Source organism: Rhynchophorus ferrugineus, unplaced genomic scaffold (assembly GCF_030347505.1).
Source record: "Rhynchophorus ferrugineus isolate W39M unplaced genomic scaffold, kcgeb_rfMv2 rfM2, whole genome shotgun sequence".
NCBI lineage: Eukaryota > Metazoa > Arthropoda > Insecta > Coleoptera > Curculionidae > Rhynchophorus > Rhynchophorus ferrugineus.
This window is the reverse complement of record NW_027472581.1, coordinates 93,366,290-93,372,745: the sequence shown is the minus strand read 5'-3', so window position 1 is coordinate 93,372,745 and position 6,456 is coordinate 93,366,290. Positions and strand designations below refer to the sequence as shown.

Below are 6,456 nucleotides of genomic sequence, written 5' to 3'. Positions count from 1 at the left end.
CCAAACAGATCTAACTGAGACAAGAAGATAGCTTTTCTACCTGAATTTATGTAACACATACTAAGAAATAACTTGTCAGATTATATTTAGTGTAAGTCATTTCTTTACTATAGTATGTCAAATTGTATATATCAGTATTAGTACCATTGTTGATAGTAGTTATTACAAAATGTATAAAGCATAAAGTAATAAATAAACATACAAGGTATATAGAGCACACCTAACAAGAAAATACAACAATAATTTGTGAATATACATAATTAAATATATAGATGATGTTGCTTTGATACTGAAATAAACTATATTTGACATCTCTTTTGTTTCCTTTATTTCTGTTTTTTTTTTAATTTTTTCAATACGTACCATTATTTTAAGTTATATTATGAATAAAAAAGGTATATTTCGAAATTTAAGCAATATAATAACTATCCATTCCTACAATTTTAGTTTTATTTTGAGTTAAAGTTCTCGTCTTTCAATTCCACCAACTTTTCATAGGGAGACGTTTCAGAGATAGATCTTAATCTTTTTTTTTGTAACTCTAAACAATAAAAAATATATAGTTAACCAAATTAAATTAACATGATATTAATTTTTTGAAATGCGCATGTGCTCAACTAGCCAATTACATAATCTTGTTGTTAATTTTCCTTTAGTCTGTTATTTTTTAACTATTTATTTGTTAATTTTCTTTCATTTAAATAAGAACAAAAAGGTTGATGTTGGTCTCCTTTTTCTTCGTTGTGTATATAATTACAGTGACCTGTATAGTTGAACTTTAAAAACTCTGTCATTATCAATAATTTCTCGATTGCCATTAATATCAGTATATGGTTAAGGGCCCGTTTGTGGCAACAAAACCGTAGCAATTACTGATTGATTTTTAACACATTAGCCTCTTATGTTTTTCCAATTAATTTCAAAATTATTTGTAATTGATATCAAAACCGCTGCTTATAAATCCTTGAAAACAAAACGCAGAATTTAAAACGTTCAAATAACTCAGTCATTCTAAATGTAGAAAAGTTATTGTATCCGAAGAAATATGTCCAACCCATCGAATTTATTAGTTAGATTAGGTTGTTTAATGGCTTACTATCGGTACTTCGCATTTTTAGAAATAGACATCGCTGATAGAAATACACACAATCACTGTAAAGTGTAAAGTGATATTATTAACTGCAAAATTTAAAATATATACACTGAGACTAGATATAAAACTAGGAGAAATTCAAGATTCAAGAAATGCAATTATAAATTTAATAAAAACATCGTTACTTACATTTTTTGTGTCCTATTTTAAAATTTTGTTTCATAGAAATTTCTTCAGTTTAAAATTGCAGACATCGTGCAGTAGTAGAATGAGCCATTCCTTCTGTTTGAGCAGTTATATCCCTTTATGTTTAAAACGATACACCATCCGAAGGTGAAAGGGACAAAATTCGGCAATTTTCATCTTTTTCATAAACAACATATGACGCCTCAGGGAGTGAAAAGTCGTAAAGAGGAACGAGCTTTCGTAAGATTATATCACCTTATATATCTATCGGATCGCTTGCTGTTTCGTTAGCGTTTCCATTTCGCAGAATATCCGTAGTTTCGGTAGATTTTGCATCGCTTTTTTTGCCGTGTGCAGACACAAAAAAGTTATGGCGTCTCAAAAACGATTATAAAATACCAGAAAACAAAAAAAACATTACGATGCAAAATATCTTAAATAGGAACATGGATAAATTCTAAAAATGACACAAATTACAACTGTGCTTACTGAGATTTAAATATAAATAAAAGCAGTCAAAGAAATTATCACTTTAAAAGGAATACTAGAACTGTTATACGAGGGTCACTGTTTATATTTCAAGAATAGAAAAAAAAACAAACAGTTAAGCTGCGAATATATTTTTATTGTTTTTAAAAATACTCGCCACGATGATCGATATACTGTTGCATACGTTTAAAGCAATTTTCAAACATATATTCCATCCCGAATGAGGTATCTTCAAAACATGATTTTTGAACGCTTCAATAGCTTTTTCGGGCGATGAAAATCGTTAACCACGCAGTTTATTCACGGATGGAAACAAAAAGAGGTGGTTGGGTGCCAAATCAGGACTGTACGGTGAATGACCCATCAATTCGATGTTTCGAGTGCTCAAATAGTCTCTTGTTTGAGCCGATGTGTGAGAGTTCGCATTGTCATGATGAAGAACAATCCAGCGTCTATGTTTGTTTTGCTTGTTTCACCAAAGACTTCTGATAAACAAATGGTTGTGTATCAATTATAATTTACTGTTCTACGATCCTCTAGAGGCACTGTTGCAATATGACCAGTTTTCCCGAATAAACAGGCCACCATTTTCTTTCAAATGCTTCGTGCGCGACGAACTTTTGTTTAGTAGCATCATCCCCAGAAATAAATGCCCCATATTCTAATATATAACAAAACTAAATTAATGCCAAACCTACTGAAAAATATTATGATAATTGCAGATGTCTTTTACTGTTCTACCAAAATGCCAATTTTACATAGTTGATACTTGTTGAAGGCTTGTATTCAATTAATATTTTTCTTTGGATTTTGAGAATATTTGGTCACTCAGCAATATTGAAAGCTCACTTTCTTCTGTCTCATGAACTTCATATACATATTTTAAACCCATTGCATTATATTAAATATATATTTCTATATTATTTGATAACTGAAAAAAATATATAATTATTGGGGACTCAAGTACACAATAAACAAAACAAATGAAGACAAACTTAAATTTTATCAACAGTGTTATTTACTTCAATATTACATTTATAAGAAACTTTAGGCATAATTAAAGCTAGTTAAAATAGTAAATGCGTACATCAGAATGGTATAAACGAAAATACATAACTTATTATTTTAAGAACTTAATTGAAATGAATAACTAAAATTTTGAAGAATTTTGAAGACTTTCGACAACGGGATGGCTTTTGTAGGCAAATTCGGTTACATGTTCGCACGTACCAGCCAGAATTATCTCTTTTTAACTAGAATATAGTGAGACGAAAAATATTATCTGATCCTAAAACGAATTTACAAATTGCGGCAGGCAATTCAATAAACATCTTGATGACGTGAGTTTACTGTTATTTTGAATATCATCTTCTCAAAGTATTTAAAAAATGTCTCTAAACCCTTCCCGTATGAGCTATCTCAAGATGACGAAAACACTTCTTCCTAAATTCGCCATTTCAAATGGATTTACCACATAAAAAGTTCACCGTCAAAGAAGCTCAACATATAATAATCAGAGAGATATATTGTAAAAAAACATCTGGATATGATCTAATAACCGGAAAAAATTACAGGCAATATCAGAGATTGGAGTGAAATAAATAACATTCATATTCAGTGATATATTACGAACTAATTATTTTCTTAGCATTTGGAAAGTATATCAAATAATAATGATTCTCAAACCAGGGAAAACATCAGAAGATGTCACCTCCTACCGGCCTATAAGTATTACCGATAATCTTATAAGTTTTTGAGAAACTGTACATAAAGAGGCTTAATTGTATAATAGCAAAAAGAAGGATTTTTCCAAAACACCCATTTGGATTTCATGGCATTTTTTGCCCATGGAACAATTGAACAAGAATAATATGGACTTAATCGCCAAAATATATTGTCCAGATACATTCCTAGACATATCTCAAGCCTTTGATAAAGTATGGCATTTGGGACTGCAGGTTTAATTAAAGAAACGTCTCCCTCATCCGGATTATGAGGTACTAAAATCTTACCTCAAACATCGTCATTTTACTGTAAAACTAGAATATATAAACTGTAAAGCGATGAACATACCGAATTACATGCACTATATGCAAGAGTTCCACAAGATCCACAGCCGATCTACCTACAACAAAAATAAGTACTGTGGTAACATATGCAGACCATACGGCAGTCTCGGCTTCTCATGAAGATCCAGCCATAGCATCAATGACCCTACAAATACACCTAAATCAAATAAATATAAGTGATTTTCTACATGCCATGTATTATTATAATATAAACATAACAAATACTTATTGCCCTTTATACAAATTGTAGAACTACTAAAAGTAATTAAAAAAAATCTCCTTTCCATATTTTCCCATTTTACTCAAACAATTGTCTCAGAAACTTAATAAGAAATTAGTATAAAAAAATATTATTATAACAATTTTATTAAATGAAACTTTTATCACAACATTCTGTAAATAACATATTATCTAATTTTTTTTGCAGAAATTGACGATAACTTTTTTCAATATTAGTAATTGTTTTGCTACGGAAAAAAATTGGATATAATAATAAAAAGAAAATCAGTGCGAAGCTCCCAAAACGGACATTTTCTCGAGCGTTCGAGGACGAAAAAAATGGAATTCTCCAACATGAAGAGCTCTACGGAGGAACAAAAAAATAAATATAAACGTTTTATACTCTGCTGGGAAATACGTCAAACCCATGTAATTACTTGGGCTGCCGCAAAAGAAGTCGATTCCCACGGACGTAATAAAATATCGAGACAAGCAGGGCAAAGTTTAAAGAGTATGGAATTGGAAGAAGTAGCGAGAAATTCTATTTGTCCGGTTTTATTTGATGAAATATGGTGCGTCACGCGCTCTACTCACCCCATGTAACATATCCACGTTTTTTTTACAACAAAAAATTAATTAAGGTAAATAAATTTATAGGTATATACGTTTATTCATCAATATATAGTCTATCCAAAGTTATTTTGTACAAACGTCATCTAAATTTCTTAAGTCAAAACGTTACATTGTTATCATATCAACCCTGAGTTTTAGTTCAGTTTTGTTTTGACATACAACAAAATTCTAATATAAATAAAATAACTAAACAAAAACATTGTTCTCAAATAAAATTTATTTTAACATTATAGTAAATCTAATGCATATATTATCAAAGACTTAAAACTACAATTAAGTAAACAGTTACAATAGTTTGTAAGTTAGTGTTGTGTTTGATTATATTTACATTCAACTCTATTCCATACCACCTAGGAGTTAGAGTTTTAGGCGAGTTTGTAGTTGTATTCCCTGGAAGCCTAATCCACCTAATTAACAATTGTATATACAAGTACCATATTTTACTTTCATTAGAGAGCATATTTACCTTTTACGCTTAATTCTTGGGTCCTCCGGTACAGTGTTTCCTTGTGAAGACATATTCATATCACTTTATTTCTCTTTCTTTTGCTCTGTTAATACATAAATGCACCTTTCTTGATAAAATTAGATGTAATCTAATGCATTTGTCATATCTGCCAAACAGTCATTATTCTTTGCCTACTAACACATTTTAACCAAATGGCCATTTATATTCTGAACAATTACACACATATGTGTGCAAAATAAATCTTTTACACTCTACAATAACATTTCCTACAGTTATCATATCATATTCAGAAAGGTCCATTCAAGTAAATAAGTAAGCTGTTAATTTCCAATCTATCTAACATTTGTTCCATCATTTGGCAATTTCTTCTTCAATGTGTCTTATCGAATTCATCTAAACCGAAGGGGTTATTAACCGTTATGTACGTACAATATATCTGCAATAAATTATTAATAAATATGATGACTAATAGAACCTAATCAATTGATATTCCAACTTTTACCTTTTCCCATCAGCTTATGTTAACACTTATCATAACACTATATTTATTATCATCTTGATATGAGTGAACGTTGGGTATATTGGTCCCATTCAAAAATATCCATATCTCATCCGAATACATAAATTGAAATATTAAGTCTTCCTTCATTTTATTATATGCTTTTAAGAATGGTATTTTTTAAAGTAATATCCAATTTCAGTTCCCTCTGAAATAAATGTATTAAATTATGTTTTTATTGAAAAACTACTCACTGTTTATATAAATTTCATATATTTAATCTCTAATAGAACTAACATCAAGTTGATCCTGATTCGTCGACCAAAATAATAATAAGTAGCGATTTGATATTTATCAAAAGAAGCAAAGCACCTCTTATCACTATTGTTTTGAAGAATTTTGCATACGTTTGACAACTGTCTTTGCAAGGTTAGTTCGGTTTCACGTTGCAACTTATCAAACAGCATTGTGTTAATATGCTAGCATTAACTAGAATAACAGGTCAATTAAAAAGTCTCCGCCCTGACACATAGATGGCGTTACTAGAATTAAATCCATATTTTTTAGTCAGTACTTACCCTCAAAATATGCGTGTATAAATTTGACAGCTGTTGGATCATTAGTTTGTGAATTATAGCATTTTGAGTGAAGCAACTTTCATTACTGTAAAAAAATGGATAAAAAGGAATTTCGCGTGTTAATAAAATACTACTTTTTAAGGGAAAAATACAGTTGAAGCAAAAACTTGGCTTGATGCCGAGTTTCTAGACACTGCCCCAGGAAAGTCAATCATCAAGGA

At 30.1% G+C, this 6,456-nt stretch overlaps 1 long non-coding RNA gene across 1 annotated transcript; it reads right to left on the bottom strand.

The window, feature by feature from the left end:
- Positions 1-4,888: 4,888 nt before the first annotated feature.
- On the bottom strand, positions 4,889-5,911 carry LOC143192031 (uncharacterized). The gene is made up of 3 exons (XR_013004692.1): positions 5,661-5,911; positions 5,156-5,594; positions 4,889-5,096 (listed from the first exon to the last, which is right to left on the bottom strand). It is a non-coding gene; the product is annotated as an uncharacterized LOC143192031 (long non-coding RNA).
- Positions 5,912-6,456: the final 545 nt, after the last annotated feature.